This window comes from Antechinus flavipes, chromosome 3, assembly GCF_016432865.1.
Source record: "Antechinus flavipes isolate AdamAnt ecotype Samford, QLD, Australia chromosome 3, AdamAnt_v2, whole genome shotgun sequence".
NCBI classification, from domain to species: Eukaryota; Metazoa; Chordata; class Mammalia; order Dasyuromorphia; family Dasyuridae; genus Antechinus; species Antechinus flavipes.
Genome location: NC_067400.1, coordinates 78,343,634 through 78,361,682, shown reverse-complemented (window position 1 = coordinate 78,361,682; position 18,049 = coordinate 78,343,634). Strand labels below are relative to the sequence as shown.

Genomic DNA, 18,049 nt, shown 5'->3' with positions numbered 1-18,049 from the left:
GAATGGGTAACTCACTGAGCTGGTTTGTCTATCAACATGAATTTTTTTGGATAAGACCTTTAAATAGATAATGAGTTGAATCTAGAACTGAATAAGACCAAGATAACAGATGCACCCTTCTTGATTTCACTGTAGCCTTCGACACTGTAGATAACTGTTCTCCCTGAGACTTTCTCTCTCTACATTTTTCTAGCAACTTGCTCTCCTGGTTCTTACCTATTTGACACTTCTGTCTCTGCCCCTTTGCTGGATCTTCATCCGGGTTACATCTGCTAAATTGCATTGTATTTTCAATAGTCCTAATCTGCTGATTGCTTCAAAACACCACTGTTCATATAAATTTTCTCTTGGAGATGTTATATAGGTACAAAACATGAAGCTTCATATCTCCAAAAGAATCATAGAGGCTGCTTTATATTAACTCTAATGACAATTACAAATAAATACAATAATAATAGCAAAGACATGCATAGATAGCGTAAGAAAAAAAGTCAGTCTTTATTCAGTTTTTTGCTGAGGCAATTGAGATTAAGTGACTTGCCCAGGGTCACACAGCTAGGAAGTTTTAATTGTCTGAAACCAGAATTGAACTCAGATCTTCCTGACTTCAGGGCTTGTGCTCTCCACTGCACCATCTAGCTGCCCTGATATTTTATTTTTTTCAAATACATGCAAAGATAGTTTTCAACATCTACCTTTGCAAAACCTTGTGTTTCACTTTTTTCTCCCCTCTTCCCTTTCGGACAGCAAGCAATCTCATATAGATTAAACATATGCAATTCTTCTAAACATATTTTCATATTTGTCATGTTGAGCAAAAAATAAATTGGATCAAAAGGAAAAAAATAGGAAAAAAATAAACAAACAAGTAAACAGCCACAACTTAAGGGGAAAATACTACGTTATGATCCAGTCTTTATGGTTCTCTCTCTGGATGTAGATGGCATTTTTGAATTTATCTTTTAAAAAACATTTTGATAATATTTTTATATAATTGGTTTCATTTGTAATGAGATTTATCTTATTTTTATATATTTAAAATATTATTCTGAGAAAAGGTTGATAGATTTTGTCAGACTATCAATAATAACAGCAATAATAACTAGCGTTTATTATAACACATAAGTTTGCAAAATACTTTATAACTATTATCTCATTTTTATCCTTTTAACAATTCGGGGAGGTAAATGTTGTTATTATCTCTATTTTACACATAAAGAAACTGAGACAGATGGAAGTTAAGATCTAGATCTTTGGCAACTGCCCAGGGTCATACAACTAGGTTGGATTTGAATTTAGGGCTTCTCCAGGCAGTAACCACCAAGCTAGTAAAGGAGTCCATCATGAAAATAGATTAATGACAATTGCTTAGATAATTCAGTTCATGAAGCAATTTTTTTGATATGAATTTTCCATATTTGTCAAGTTGATTTTAAAGATAAGGAAAGTAGGACTCAGCTAGGATTGTACCTCAGAGTACTCTCTAAATCCTGACTCTAAATCCAGAGTTTTTTCTATCGTATTGTTGTAACATCGCATATTTCCTTGCATTTTTGTTCTATGACGTTGGCAATCTATTTGTGTTGTCTGTGGTTACTCTTGGGCAATCAGAGTATTTTGTTGACCAGAATTCTTTAGTCTTTAACCATTCTAGAAAGATGAAAGTTTACTACGTCATCATTATGTGCAAAATATATTAAAATGAAGATTGATGGAGCTACAAACATCTGGTTTCATTTACAGTGACCTAATTTATTACAGAGAATAGTCAGGTGGTATAGTGGATAGATTGCCAAGCCTAAAGTCAAGAAGACTTTCTGAGTTCAAATCTGACCTCAGACTCTTACTAGGGCAAGCCCTTTTTGCTCCAGTTCCTCACCTGAAAAATGAAATGGAAAGAAACCATTCCAGTATCTTTGCAAGAAAATCCAAAATGGGGTCATGAAGAGTTAGACACAACTGAAATGACTTTTTCCTATAAAAATTATTTTTCATAGAAACGGGGAAAATTCCAGAATCCTAGTTTTCTAGAGTTAGAAGGGACCTAAGAAATGAGTATATTTATAGATAAGTAAATTGAAGTCCAAAAGTAATTATGACAAATGGTCATCATAGAGCCTTTGTTTGAAAAATTCCTATGAGGTGACACTATGACCCCATGGAAGTCTATCCATTTATAAAAGGTTTATAAAAAGATAAAAGATCCCATATATAAAAATGTATATAGTCTATAATTGTTTTTTTAAAAAGTTTTCCTTTTCTTTCTTCCCAACTCCCACCCTCCCCACATCATTGGAGTGGATAAAGGTAGGAAGAAGAAAAATTCCATTTTTTTTGTTATTTTTTTTTAAAAGTTAATATAATAAGGAAATAATTTTAGGTCAGGAATTCCTAACTAACTTTTCTCCAGTTCTTAGGGCTTTAATTTTCTAGACTACAATTTTAGCCCTTCCAGATGTCAGGCTCTTCACCTTTATACCAGAATGGTCCCTTCCCATCTTCTGCCCAAGAGTGGTAGAAAGAAAACATGGGAAAACATTGAAAGCAAAGAACTAGTTAAGAGATTATTTTGATAGTCTAAGCACAAGATGAAGTGGGGTAAACTAGACTAACACAACAAAAGGGAAGGAGGAAGTTATGGATATGAGTAATACTAGGAAAAAATAATTGACATGATGCTTTATTGAATATGGGAAACTAGAAAATGTAAAAACAAAGAATAGATAGATCTCTATGGATTTGAATTGAATAGTAGCATTGAAATATAGGGAAATATGGAGAACTAATTGGTAAATGCTTTATAAATATTATCTCTTGAGATTACAATCTCAATATGAGCAAACAGGGTGATCAAAAGAGCTAATGTGATTTTGGGGGGTTATCCCAGGTTGATGATTTTTGTTCGTACGGTATCTATATGGAAATTACCTTTACTGCTTCAGATCCATAACTCATCAGTAATTTATCTTTTTTTCTTCCTATAAGTTTTTCTATGATACTATGACTATTCCTCTAGTTCAAAGAGCTCAAAGAAAGAGGAAAAGGACTCAAATAAACCGACACTTATAACAGCTCTTTTTGTGGTGGCAAAGGGAAAAAATAAAAGTAAGAGGATGCCCATCAATTGGGAAATGACTGAACAGATTATACTATATAAAGTTAAAGGAACACTATTGTGCTATAGGAAATGATGAAAAGGATGATTTCAGAGAAACTGGGGAAAATCTGCATGAATGGATACAGAGTAAAATAAGCAGAACCAGGAGAACAATTTATATAGTAACAATATTATAAAGACAAATCACTGAAACACTTAAGAATTCTGAACACTGCAATTACCAATCATCACATACCTTCTATTAGGGAGGATATAGACTCAATGTGCAGAGGGAGACAATGCAGAAATTTGTTTTGCTTGATTATTCATATAGATTATAAGAGTTTTCTTATTCTTTTCTCTTTTTTTTTCCTCCAATAGATGAGGTGAGATGAGAGGGAGAGAAAACAGGATTTTTGTTCATTGAAATACCTTTTTGATCATTTTTTTTAAAGCATTGCTAGTACTGAGGAGTCAAACTATTTGCCCATGATCACATTAGCTACAAGTACCCATGGATTTCTTAAAGTACTAACAATGTAGAAATTCCCCCCGCCACCTGGTGACCTAATATTAGAAAGTCCCCAATCACTATGCAAGGACACTGTAAAATGAATCGTCTCTCTTATCAACTGTTTTAAGTATTACTTGCTGTCCTTGGATAAAGGGAATGCTGTCACAATTATGAAAGTATTTGATCTTTTCCCTTCATCTGCTGCCCTTGAACAATGAATATTTTCTTTCTTACTCCGATCATAAATCTTGTCACTTTTATTTCAAATACTCCCCTTTTCTTCCTTGTCTGGTACCTCTCTTTTGCCACCCATTCCTCTCCTATGAAATGCTTTAGTTTTCCATTCAAACTAAATGCTGCTGACTGGATATGTACTCCAAACTTGCCTGAAAGGTTGTAAAAACCTAATCTAGAAATCTGAATTTGTTCTCAAGAGCAGATTCCTTAAGATGTTAATAAATATTAAACTCTTAGATGACCAAGAAGCCAGGTAAATTCTTGAGCTTTATTTCCCTGAGCCAATCTGAAGATAGATTTAATACAATTTAAGTATCTTTGCCATGAAAACCCTAAATGAAGTCACCAAGAGCTGGACACAACTGAAATGATTAAAACAACAACAAGAAGGAGAAATTAGTCTAATATACATAGGGGAGATCTTAGGAAAAGCTAAGGGGGGGGAGGAGGGAAGCAGATAATATTGCTCCTACTATAACAAGATTTCACTCCAATGGCAGACCCTTATCTTTGCCCTTTATTTTGCTTTTCACGTGATTTAAGGGTTTTTATGTGAACTTTGGATTGAATTCATAATCTCTGAATTCTTTTCCAAATTTGAGATTCTGTGATTCCCTGGCCGTAGGCATTTGTCAAAAATTCAGTATCATAGGTTGTTGTCAATGAAGTTAATAGCTCAAAGGGGGAGGCAGAGGATCCCACCAGCATTCAAAGCAGAGGACTACTAACTTAGGTAGGTACATCAGAGACCCATTAGAGAAAGAGAGAAGCAAGATAGTGATCTGGATGGCAGTCTTTGAGGGCTGCTGCAGAAATTTCCATCTGGACCTAAGCAGAGATGTTTTCATTAAAGATGAAAAATGTGAGGGACCTGGAACAATAATATCTGGAATAATAATATACAATAATATAATATCTGGAACAATAATAATAATAAGGGTTAATTTGGCTTTGCTCAGTAGCAGAAGCTTGCTGTAGCCTCCAAGACTAAGGGAGACCCTGCCTGCCCATTCTGATTGCCTGAAAGAGCTTAAGATGAGTTTTTAATCCACAATACGATATCATTTTCCTCCTTATACCCAGCTACCAAATTAACCTTAAAATACCATTTTGCTGAGTAGAATGGGACTACAGGGGCCCTCCTAGATAGCTACCAAGGTTTCCCCTTGGAAACTTTTGAGTACTCTGAGGATAAAATGACTCATCAATTAAGCACATCAGAGATGCTGAATTTCTGCCTGCTTCCCTGTGCTAGCTGAGTGCTGTAGGGCGTAAGTATTTTGGAATCATGATACAATCATTGGCTTCTGATCTAGAGAAGTTGATGACTCAATGGACCTTTTAAAGGGCAGAATTCTTCCATTTCAATTTCTATTGCTTCTGCTCTCCCATATAGCAAGTAAAGTTCTTTCTAGTCTCCCCATCAGGGGAGATGGGCTTATAGGCTGTGCCCTTTCCCTACTCCGTTCCCATTACTGCTTCCACAAGCAGTTAATGAGCTTGCCCGTAGGCCCCTGGCTGCTTTTATAAGTGAGTTTGAGAATTCTGAAGTCCTGGGTCCAATGCACGCCTTAATCTATCATAAAATATGGCCACTTACACTGGGATTGACCTAATTCTGGTCTTTGTATTTTTTGTTTTTTAACCAGCAAACCTGTACTCAGAATTGTTAAACTCAGGGACTGACAAACAAATTCAACTTATTGTTGTTTTTGTACAGGTAGCGGGAGTTAATATTTTTAAAAACAATTTAAAATAAAGTTTTATTGTCTTCTTAGCTATCAGGCCATACATAGATAGATCACATGGTCCTAGTTTGCTGCTCTCTGATTTAGAACAGGGTAGAGCAGATATAAAATGTCTAATCAGTATTCACAAATGTATTTATGTATTGATGAGGCTTAAGTATCTTTCCAGGGAATTGAAATAATAGTCATAAGTTAATGAAGCCTATTTTAAATTGGTTTTCATCTTGGGAGCATACTGTGTTGATTATTCCTTTTGTGTGAAGAAATAAATACCCATCCCTGACATCTGCTGTACACAGAGTACCTTTTTAATTCCCTCTCTTAGAAAAACAAAAGTACACGATCATTTCAAAATGATAAAATTTGGAAACTTAAATTGTGTTCCTCACATCAAATTTCTTTACAAAAATAAAAGACCAATATCTAAAAAGCATAGGAAGCATGACAAGAATAATGTGAAACTGAATGAGGGGCAGGAAAATGTTATATATATATATATATGTATGTATATATGGAATTTTAATCATCATAAATGTAGAATTTTAGAGCTGAAATGTACCATAGAAATTATCTAGTCCTATTCCTTTCTTTTACAGAGATAGGGACCAGATCAATGATTTTTATTGATATAAAGGGACTCTCAGTGAGGAAATTCCTTCCAACAAAGAAGGTCAGCACTTTCTCTATATTTTATAATTTTAGAGAGAAATCTAAAGCGGAGACATCAAATATTTGTTGTTTGTCCTTCTTCATGCAAGTGAATTGGATTTAAACATTTAAGGAAGGGCCATGCAAGGTCACCTGTATTACTTTTTCCAGAGCCACCTGGGGCCAGTGGCCAGACATAGATTAGGACAATGGGAGATGGCCTTGGATATAGTGGAAGAGCTTGGCCTTTTTAATTTAAGATCTTCAACAGGTCTCAGTCTGACTGAGGCTGCACTCATTCAGTGATTAAAACTGGGTAGCAATTGAGATAAACAATCTCTTTATTCACCTAATAAAAAAAAAATCCAAATAAGTAAATAAACAAAATTGGAAAGGGAAGACTTTCAGGATTTCTGGCCAAGGCAGAAATGACAGCTATTTACATTCAATCTGCGTTGATCAGGATCCAAGCAATGACCAAATGGGACTTGGCCTGGGATCTATTGGTGGCCAATCAATGAGAATTTTGTAGTCCATAATACTCCCAAATTCAGTCTGAATCAGATTAAAATGTAATTGGAAATAGTTAATTAAATAAATGAAAATACAACAAAACACAGATAATGTTTAATATATGATTTTCTAAATCAATATGTAGCCTCAGAGATCCTTTCATATAGTTTAGGAAATCTTTATTTACTGTTAGGTGACCCCCCATTTCTATCTAAAGGCAGGTAGGCTGCACAGTGAGTGGATCAAATCTGAAGTCAGGAAGAACTGAGTTCAAATCCCGCCTCAGACACTTACTAACTCTGTAACTTTTGGAAAGTCACTTAACCCTGTTTTGCTTCTGTTTTCTCATTTGTAAAATGAGCTGGAGAAGAAAACGGCAAACCACTTTAGTATCTATGCCCCAAAAAACCTAAATGGGGACTCAATAGCATTGAAATAACAACAACAAGAATTTTTGAGTTTGATACGACTGGCCTGGCTTCTCCATTTAATGTAACCCTTCTCTTATTTTAGAGTTGGGAAGCACCTTGCCCAAGTGGCAAACTGCAGATTAGAACTTAGGTCACCTAACACTAGCTCAATGCTTTCTCCTCCATGCTGCAATGTATTGGATTTTTAGTTTGGCAATAAGAATAATGACAAATAATGAGACAAGATGTAAAAAGTGAGAAGTAAAATTTTTCATTAAGCTTTTACTATCAAATAAGATAATATATGTAAAGTGCTTTGTAAACCTTAAAATGCTTTACATAAATGTCAGATATTATCAATTATAGACATGATGATGACCTGCTGCTCCATCTACTGCCTTCAAGGAGTTACTATATATTGGGAATGGGGCAGGACCGCTACACAGAAAAATAAATATAAAGTAAATTCAAAGAGGGCAGCTGGGTGGAGCAGTGGATAGAGCACCAACCCTGAAGTCAGGAGGACCTGAGTTCAAATCAGATCTCAGACACTTCCTAGCTGTGTGACCCTGGGCAAGTCACTGAACCCCAATTGCCTCAGGAAAAAAAAAAAAAAGTAAATTCAAAGAGGTGGACAGCACTTACAAGAAAGAGGGTCAGGAAAAGAGAACTAAGCTAAGACTTGAAGGAAGCTAGGGAGTCAGAGGGGACGAAGGAGGTCCTCCTATGCAAGGGGCTGGGGGAGGAAGCAAAGGCACATGGGTAGGAGATGGAGTATTGCACGCAAGGAAAAGCAAAATAAGCTAGTTTGGCTGAAAGATTGAACATCGAGGGAAAGTCAAGTGAAATCTATCTTGACAGATAAGTTGGAGTAAGGCAGAGAAGAGCTTTTAAAGCTAAAGCTAAAATTATATTTTATCCTAAGAACCACAGAAGCTTCATGAGTAGGGAAGCAACATGATCAGACTTGTGCTTCAAGAATAGCAATGTAATAAACAGCTTTGTGGAGAATGGATTGGAGAGCAGAGATTGTAGCTGGAGACTAATTAGGAAGCAATTGTGGTAGTCCTGGAGAAAGGGCAAGTGGGCCACCATGGCTGTATGAGCTGAGAGAAGGAAACAGATGGAATTATTGATGTAATTTTTTTATTACATTTGTTTATATTATATATCCTATATCAATATAATTTATTGATTATCGAGGCAAATATGATTATTGATATAACAGATTATATATTATTAATTATATGTCAATATAATTTATTGATTAATGTAAATAGAATTATTGATGTAACTTATTGATTTTACATTCATTTATATATTGTATGTATTATAGCAATATAATTTATTTTTATGTAAATGTGATTAATATAATTTGTTTATTGTATACAATTTACATATATATGTACTATATCAATATAATTTGTTGATTATTGATTACATATAACACATATGATATTAATATAATTCATTGATTTTTTATATAAAACTGACAAGACTTCATGACTAAGGTCAGTGAAGGATAGTAAACAGCACTAGAAGGACATTTGGAAATGATTCTACTTATTTGTGCTGGTATATTATACATATATGTATATATACACATGTGTGTATAATTCTATTTGTGTACATACATGTTCTTTATGTGTGATTAGATATATTATATATCATATGTATATATCATCATATATATCATATTAAAGACAGGAAAGACTAGGCTGGGGAAAGTTGATGTCTTGGCATCCTGAGCTTTGTTTTGTTTTTCAGTCTTTTCCCCTACTCACTGATCTGTATGGAAGAATGAAAGGAGTTTTGAAAATGATAAAAGGAAGAATTCTAGAACCATTGGCAGTTTGTTGAGAGTAAAGTCCCCACATGCATGGAAGATGGATAGATGTCTCATCATTAGAGGTTAAAATGGGAAGCTATGATTGAAAGGTATATGCACTGTGTGCCCATGTAAGATATGTATGACCACATGGGATTTGAATTATATCTATTTTTCTATCTGTATAGTTCTAGCCTAGAGGAATGATTCAAAACAAAAGTTACTTCCTGGATGCATTTTAAAATCTCAGAGAAAAACTTATCCCAAGCTTATACTTATAGGTTTATTTCTTTCCTACGCAAATCCTGCTTACAAAGAAAACCACCACAAATAATGGATTTCAAGTAAATCTATTTATTCAAACAAATAGCTGGTAGAAATCAGAGCACTTAAAGATTAGAGTGTATTAAAAAAAATACACCGAGTAAGGTAATGCAACTCGAAGGAAATTTCCCAAAATCTTTTGTTTGGGGGGACTAGCTGGACTCTCAATTAAGCTAGAGTAGTGCCTAAGTAGTTGGGACACAAAACACCAGATGTGGTTATGAGTATGGTTACCCAAGGAAGATCCAACCTAAGCCAGAGTGAGATCCACAATAGAAAGACCATAGCTCTAGAAATTTAAGCCTGATGGCACCAGCTAGCAGGTGAATCCTGTCCTAGGGAGTCTGACACCTGCTGCAAATAATCTTCTGCTGGGAATAGAAGGCTTTTTTGCCAAGATTCTGAAAGGAACAAGATAAGTCACTTTTTAAAAAACAGTTGGACTAAGTGACCTTGAAAGCCATTTCAACTCTAAAATCATGTGAATTATTTTTTAGCCATGATTTTTCCATTTTGTGCATGTAGTTTTTTTAACCTAGATAGAAGAATAAATTTTGTCTTATTAGTTTCAGCTTAGTCTATGAATATTCTTTTGAATATCTCTTCTGATATATAATATATTAGCAAGTATCTCTAACTTCATTTCACCTACAAACTTGATAAATATGCCATCTATTGAATGAAATTGTGTTGAATAAAATAAAGAGCAAAGTAATATGGCAATACACCAGAGACCTAGCTCAGGTTGATATACAACCAACCAACATTTTAAAAGCTAATACATAAAGTCCACATCTCTCCAACTGGTCCATAAGGATAGTTTGAGCTCATAGATTTGGAGATTACTATAGGCCATTCCTTAAGTAAAAACAGCTGGAAAGGTTCCCCTTTTCCCCCATTAGGAACTTCTGTTGGGTCCATGATTAAGAATATTTGTCTCCCTACTCCCCAATTTAACTCACATTGCAGGTTATTGTTTTTATGAGCTATTTTTAAAATCTTGGTTTTAAACTAGAAGATCACTGCAGGATTGGTTCTGAGGAATAGAAACAGCTATAATCAAGGGCTTTAGCTGATGCTGGAACATATCATGTGTCCAACAGAAAAAAATGAGTAGTAGGCCGTTTTGAATTACATATATACATATTATATATTGTGTATGCATATATTTTATATATTGTGTGTATACACGACTATATTGATATTGATAACTATTTTAATATAATTCACAATAATCAACAAATAATATAATATATAATTTAATATATTTAATACAAGTAATATAAATATAATATTTAATATAATGTATTATCCTATATATATATTTATCCATGTTTTTTATTCATCTCTTAAGCATTTACAAATATGATTTTAGGATAAAAGGATCTTAAATTATACCATCCTACCAAGCAGGTACATGATTGAATAAGATTGAATAAAGGTCAAGAAGCTCTGATTTAAATAGTTACCCAGGAAAAAGAAGTGGATTAGTAGACTTTTCAGTCTATACTATCCTAAAGGTTTAGCTTTTTTCCCCCCCCTGAGGCATTTGGGGTTAAGTGACTTGCCCAGGGTCACACAGCTAGGAAGGGTTAAGTGTCTGAGATCAGATTGGAACGCCTGACTTCAGGGTTGGTGCTCCATCCATTGAGCTACCTAGCTGCCCCTAAAGGTTTAACTTCTGAGTTGTTCAATGAACATTAAATCCAGATTGATTAATAGAAAAAAATCCCTGTTATGTTTTTCCTCATCAGAAGGACCTGAGGGCTGGACCTTCAAGATAGAGAGAAAAGCAGTTAGAGAGACAGTGGGGCAGAATCTGAAGGGAGGATATTGAAATATTTTGTTGCAAAAGCCTTGGAAGAGAGACAGGATAGCCAAGAAAGGCAGGTAAGAAAAATGCTTGAAGCTTTCTTAGAAACTAAATAGATTTGTGGGCTTTCATCTGACTCAGAAATTTTAAGCCCTTTAATGCCTTAGAAAGCACACACTGTGAACTATTCACTAAGAAATTATTGCTGAGAGCTAAGAAAGGGAAATTGCAGTTTCACCGGATTTTGGAAGAAATAAAAACAGATGAATCTGTTCATAAAAACATCCTGAAAGAAATTTGATAAGAAGCCTGTGGATTCCCCATTAATTAAGCAAATCTTAACCTGGAAAAAATATATTGGATATTCAAGAAAAAAAATTACTTGTTAAACCTTGCTTTTTAGCCAGCAAGAGGCAATTAATTGCAAATGCCTTGAACTCTGTGGGGTCATAGAGGTTTGTAGCATTTAACTAAATTGAATTTAGTTAAGAAGCAAAAAAGAATTTAATCTTTAACCCTTCATTAAGAAGAACTCAGACATGAACACTTGTGGCACTTATATGCATGATTATTTTAGCATGTTACTAAGTGTGGGATCTATTAAATTCAAGTACAACAAAAGAAGTATAGTAAAACCTTTTTGTAAAACCTCTTCATAACATAACTACCTGCTAATTGGATTTAGATTTTTGACTTTGTTATCACCTAAGGAAGATGAACAGTCGTGCTAAATATCACAACAATGAACTTTCCAAAAGTTATTTGACTACTTCTGCGTTCTTAAGCATTCTGTATCTAAACTTATAAACTATTCTTACTTCTGTAAAAGCTGAGTAAATGACTTGGAGTGTCTATTTTTTTCTTCTCCATGTTCTATTTTTTCTTTTCTGAAATTTCAGATTTAATTTGCAGCTGCAGCTAACCCTGTATCATCTCCCAACATTTTTGACATAAGACCAAGAATATGAGTTTGCAGTGAGTATGCAAACGGAGAATTCTTTTTTTCTCTTTTTTGTTTCTTTTTAAGTATCTAGAGTCATCTTCTGCCAGTTGTTACTCATCCTAATCCTAATAAGCAAATAGCCTCCAAAAATCATTATCAAGTCAATTGCATACATATTAACTTATGGAGAAAGCAAACAGGAAAGAACAAGAATGAACCCACTTACCCGTTAATTTTCTGTCAGCAAGAGAGGTTATTGTGATCCTGGGTGTAACCTCTGGAGTCCAGAGTGAAAAACAGTGTGGATTTCAGAACAACTGCAGTGTGCAGCTTTCCCAGCCTCCTCACTTGGCTTCTGAAATGACACTGTGGATGAGGATGGATGCTAGTTCTGCAGCTTTTTTATACAACTCTCTGGAACTAGTCGTGAATGTGGTTCTTCCCACCCCCCTTCTCCCTATCCTCCCCCCCTTCCCCCATCAGTCTCCATAATCATCTATTTCAGGAGACAAGTAAGCAGTATGCATATTGCACAATGGAATAATTTTGCTCAGGGTGCCTGTGTATATGAGTAACTTTGTTTTACTTTCTGAAAGGAAATTGATTCTGTGGACTGCACACTGCAGTTTTTTTTAAAGGAGAGTTTTTTTAAACTTTTTTTTGGGGGAAAAATATATATACATATGTATATTATATGCAAATATACACTTATACATACATATATATTATACATATACATAAATGTTTATGGAACTATTGGGGGGGAAATCCTATTACATAAGGAGTAATCAGGTAGCAAGGTGATATAGAAATGCCATACAGGGCTTTTTCAAAATGATCTTGGAAATCAGTTTTATTTAAAATGGCAGATTTCAAGAAATCATTTCAAACTTAGATATATTTTAGGAGTGATAAAAATATACCTATAGGGACAGCCAGATGTGCAGTGGCCCTGAAGTCAGGACAACCTGAGTTCAAATCTGGTCTCAGACACTTAAATCTTCCTAACTGTGTGACCCTGGGCAAGTCACTTAACCCCAGTTGCCTAAGTCTCTCTCTCTATATATATAAAACTGCAGATTTCCCAACCAAGTCCAAGTTGTATTCCACTAATGAGTAAAGGAAATATAAATTTTTGCTGAATATCTACCTACAGGGTATCTCTTAATAATGGAGTAGGTGGAATTAATGATAGTAATTTATTTTATATTTTAAGATTCTTTGGAGAAAGGATGCTAGTACACAAGAGTAAGAATGGTTTCATTTTTAGGGAACTCCCCTGTGTATTTTAAGACCAGCCTTGGGCAATCTGGAGGATTTTACTGCTCTGGAAAAATTGAAGCTTTGCTTTTCTTTGCTGAGCATCCCCACCTCCACCCTTACCCTTCCAGCACATCTTTTTGCAGCAAGAATGAGAAGTAACTGATGGGGGGTGAGGAGGAGTTATCTTGACTTTTTCTTTTTTAGATAACCAGACTTCTAATGATAAGGACTCATTTATATAACATCCTACAATTGCAAAATATTTTGCTTATATTACTATAGTTCATCCTCATATCATTTCTGTAGGGTAAACAGCGCTAACATAATTATCCCTACTTCACTCATGATGAAATTGAGGGTCCAAATTAAATAATTTGTTTGGGGTCACACATATTAAATAGTGGAGCTGGGATACTTGTCAAGGTTTTCTGATACTAAATCTACTGTCCTTTCCACTACCTTTACAATAAAGGACCTTAACACTTTTGTCAGTCAATAAGCACATGCCTACTATCAGGCACTTGCTGGAAGTGCTTTCTAAGAAAGAAAATCTAAATATTTTAAAGAAAGTGGTAGATGTAGTAGGTTGGGTATAATTCAGGGGTCCTCAAACTTTTTAAATAGGGGGCCGGTTCATTGTCCCTCAGACTATTGGAGGGCCGGACTATAGTAAAAACAAAAACTTTGTTTTGTGGGCCTTTAAGTAAAGAAACTTCATAGCCCTGGGTGAGGGGGCTCAGCCGCTGCATCTGGCCCGGGCCCTAGTTTGAGGACCCCTGACACAGTTGAAGACTATTTGGGTTAGTTATCCTAAAAGGATGCACAGAACAGACAACTCAATCATTGCTGAAAGCAATCAATAAGCCCTTTTACTTAACACAGTGCCTGATGCAAAGTAAGTGCTTAATAAATGCTTATTAGTGATCAACACTTATTAAATGTCTACTATGTGCCAAGCATTTTGATATTTTTTTTTCTTTTGCTGGGGCAATTGGGGTTAAGTGACTTGCCCAGGGTCACACAGTTAGGAAGTGTTAAGTGTCTGAGGGCAGATTTGGACTTCAGGGCTGGTGCTCTATCCACCACCTAGTTGGCCTCAAGCATTGTGCTAATTTCTGGAGATGCAAATACGAAGAAAAAGAGATTTAAAATATTTCAAGATTTTAGAAAAGGGCTACAACAAAGGCATTATTCTTATTATTGATGATCCCCAGGATTGGCTATTATAAAGCTAGCCTGTATAATTGAGTATTTAGCCATTATAGCTATAGTTAACATCAGTCATTTTTTTTTAAGTCATCTTTTATTTATTTATTTATTTTTAATTTTTATTTAATTTTTTTTTTATAATAACTTTTTATTGACAGAACCCACGCCAGGGTAATTTTTTTTTTTTTTTTTACAACATTATCCCTTGCACTCGCTTCTGTTCCAATTTTTCCCCTTCCTCCCTCCATCGCCTCCTCTAGATGGCAAGCAGTCCTTTACATGTTAAATATAACATCAGTCATTCTAGATCAAAGAGTTAATGAAGTTGAATTTTTTAATAGTTACTTTAATAAAATCTGGTTCCTTTCTAATCCTATTGATTTCATTTTATGCGTTTAAAAGCTTTTTTTTTTTTAAAGGAGCCCATTGGTTTTACTAAACCACCAAAAAGGCACATGACATAAACAAAATGTTAATTGGACCTAATAAGGCCTGATAGGCCATGAAGTTTGTTTTCTGTTGTTATGAATTATCCATATTTTATAAGTTCATAATTGTTTGACTTTTTCACTCAGTCATGTAAATCTGTAGCCAGGGATGAAGAAGAAAAGAAAGAATTTTAAAAATCAGAATCAATTATAGGGGTGATTTGATTCAGGTTATAGGACTATTGAAAATTATAATTCTACAATGGATAAATAAGTTATGAACAGTTGAAAGTTATGAACAATTTTTTTTTCTGGGTAATTAATAATCAATTTATTAATTATGGTTAGCAAATAGTTAATAGATTTAGTGCAAATACTTTTTCTAGTAAAACAGAAACAAACCTTGGATAGCCCCTGAATGCTTAAATATCCTTGGAAGAGTGGATCTTCTTGATAGGTGGAAATCAACTCTAATTGGCTAATTAAAAAAAAAAACAAACAAGGAGAGGCTCAACTAATGGGGCTTAAAGGATGACTTTGATTATCACTCTTGGGCAAAAAGATTTCTCTCCACTCAGATCATTCTGACTCCCACAGTCTGTACAAAAGTATCTTATCTTCCACCCAAATCACTGGTGTATTTGAACAATGGGTTGGAATTGACCTAAATAAGATGGTATTTATTAATCAGAACTAAGCTTTCCTACTTGGGTGGGGTCCTGTCCAAGACTGAACCCAATGTCATCATCAGCCCAGTTTTTCAGAGGTTGTCTTGACATAGTAACTAAATGAGGAAAAAAGAAATAGAAAAAGAAATAATAGGAGCCAATGGGCTCCTTAAAAAAAAAAAAAGCTTTTAAACGCATAAAATGAAATCAATAGGATTAGAAAGGAACCAGATTTTATTAAAGTAACTATTAAAAAATTCAACTTCATGAACTCTTTGATCTAGAATGACTGATGTTATATTTAACATGTAAAGGACTGCTTGCCATCTAGGGGAGAGGATGGAGGGAGAGAGGGGAAAAATAGGAAAAAAACTCCTGGATCCCCCCATATTAAGAAATGATTATTAACTATTATTTCTCTCATTCTCCATTTGATTCTATTAAGAGATGCAGTTTCCTCAATGAATCACTAAGAATATAACAAACGAAATATGAACAATTTTCAAGAGGAAAAATACGTTGCCAACAATATCTTGGGAAAATACTCAATTTCATTAAAAATCAAAGAGATAATATAGCACAGAAGTATTACTTCACAGCTATCAAATTGTCAACTAATCAAAAGTAATAAAAATTCCATGTTGATAGAGTTGTGGGAAAAGAAGTCATTGTTGGTGAACGTGCAAAATAGGACATCTTTTTGGAAAGCAATCTGGCAGTTCAAAATAATAGTTACAAGTAACCTAAAAGTTTAATAACATGGAATGGTTAAATAAAACTGGGGTACATTAATTTATGAAATATTATCTATCCTTTAATACCAATAAGTATAAGAAATATAAATAATTATACAAAAATTTATGAAATAATGCATAATGAACTAGAAGAATGGAATATACATTAATTATGACTATAGAAGAGGAAAAATAAATAGAATTGAAAGAACAAAGAATCCTGATTGAAAAAATTATGACATTTTGTACCATAAAATTAAGTTCTTTAAATTAAAATATTTGTGAAGCAAGTCTAATTGTTTTGGTTTTTATATTAAGATCATAATTAATTAATATTTTTAAAAAGAAAAGAAAAGAGCACCTGGAAAAAAGATCATATTATCAATTGTATCCAACCCTAATATCTATGACTAAATTACTAGAGCACTGACAAAAAATCTCAAGGAAAACATGCAGAGGTGAGCAAACTATTCCTCCTGCAGTTTGGTGAAGAGGAAAAGGAAAGTCACTTGTTCCTCCATCTCCTCCTTGCTAGTCACTTTCCATGAACAGCTAGAAGATCTAGTACAGCTAATTGGGGATATATTTACTTTGGCCTTGGTTTTGGGTTACTAGTTCCCTTCATCTGGAATAAATCTTCTAAGTTCCCACCCTCTGTAATTACTAAAGCTCAAAGATGCAGACAGTAAGCTGCAGGGCTAGCTTCTCTGACTCATGAGTCTTTGCCCCACAACAGTATTTGGCTCTTCTGCACACTATCCAGGACAGCTTAGTAATGCCCTCTGTCTACTCTTCTGCTGATTTCCAACGACATGCCTCCTATCATACTTTCCTTATCCAAGCACAAGAATCACAGGATTCTGAAGTCTTATATTTTACTCTAATGAATGCTAGCTCCTGTGCCTTTCCATTATAGGTACTTGAAACCATGACAGAGAACTCCATTATCTGTAAAAGCAATACCTCCCTAAATTACACGTGTGTTATGTGAATTTTGTGAAGAAAAAAAAAATGAACACCTTCTACTTCCTGCTATTTGGTGACATTGTAAATAAATGAGAAGGTACAAATACAAACAGGAAGAGTGACTGTTTCCATCCAAATGTTTGAACCCATAATTTTCCAAACAATAAATTAATTGAAAGACAAGTCTTTATTATATTGTTTTCATTGAGTGAAAATAGAATCCAAGCTCTCCCTAAAAAAACATTTTAAGGTTATAGGTTTTAAAATTTTTTTAATGTATTTTAGAGATTTATAGTTAATGTTAATTATTTTGTTTTATTTTTTAATTGACAACTATTTATTCCTCCCTTTCATTACCATTGTAACAGAAAAATCAAAGCCTTGTAACAAAAAAATTTATAATCAAATTTTAAAAATCCCACATTGGTTATTTCCAAATATATATATACATACATACATATACTATATGTGTGTGTGCATATGTGTGTATGTATGTATGTATGTATATATATGTGTGTGTGTATACATGTGTGTGTGTGTGTGTGTGTGTGTGTGTGTGTACCTTGAGTCCATTATGTCCTTATAAATTAACAGCATGCTTCATCCATTCTATGGAATTTTGGTTGGTCACTGCATTGATAAGATTTTTAAAACTCTTTCAGAGTTGTGTTTTTCTAAAAATATCATATTCATTTATTATGATAAT

General features: G+C 34.2%; 1 protein-coding gene across 1 annotated transcript in view; it reads right to left on the bottom strand.

Annotated features, from left to right (window-relative positions):
• CMKLR2 (chemerin chemokine-like receptor 2) overlaps window positions 1-4,018 on the bottom strand; it is a 46,480-nt gene extending 42,462 nt beyond the window's left edge. The window contains 1 exon segment of the mRNA XM_051983704.1: window positions 3,354-4,018. The gene's annotated coding sequence lies outside the window, so the exon portion shown is untranslated.
• Window positions 4,019-18,049: the final 14,031 nt, after the last annotated feature.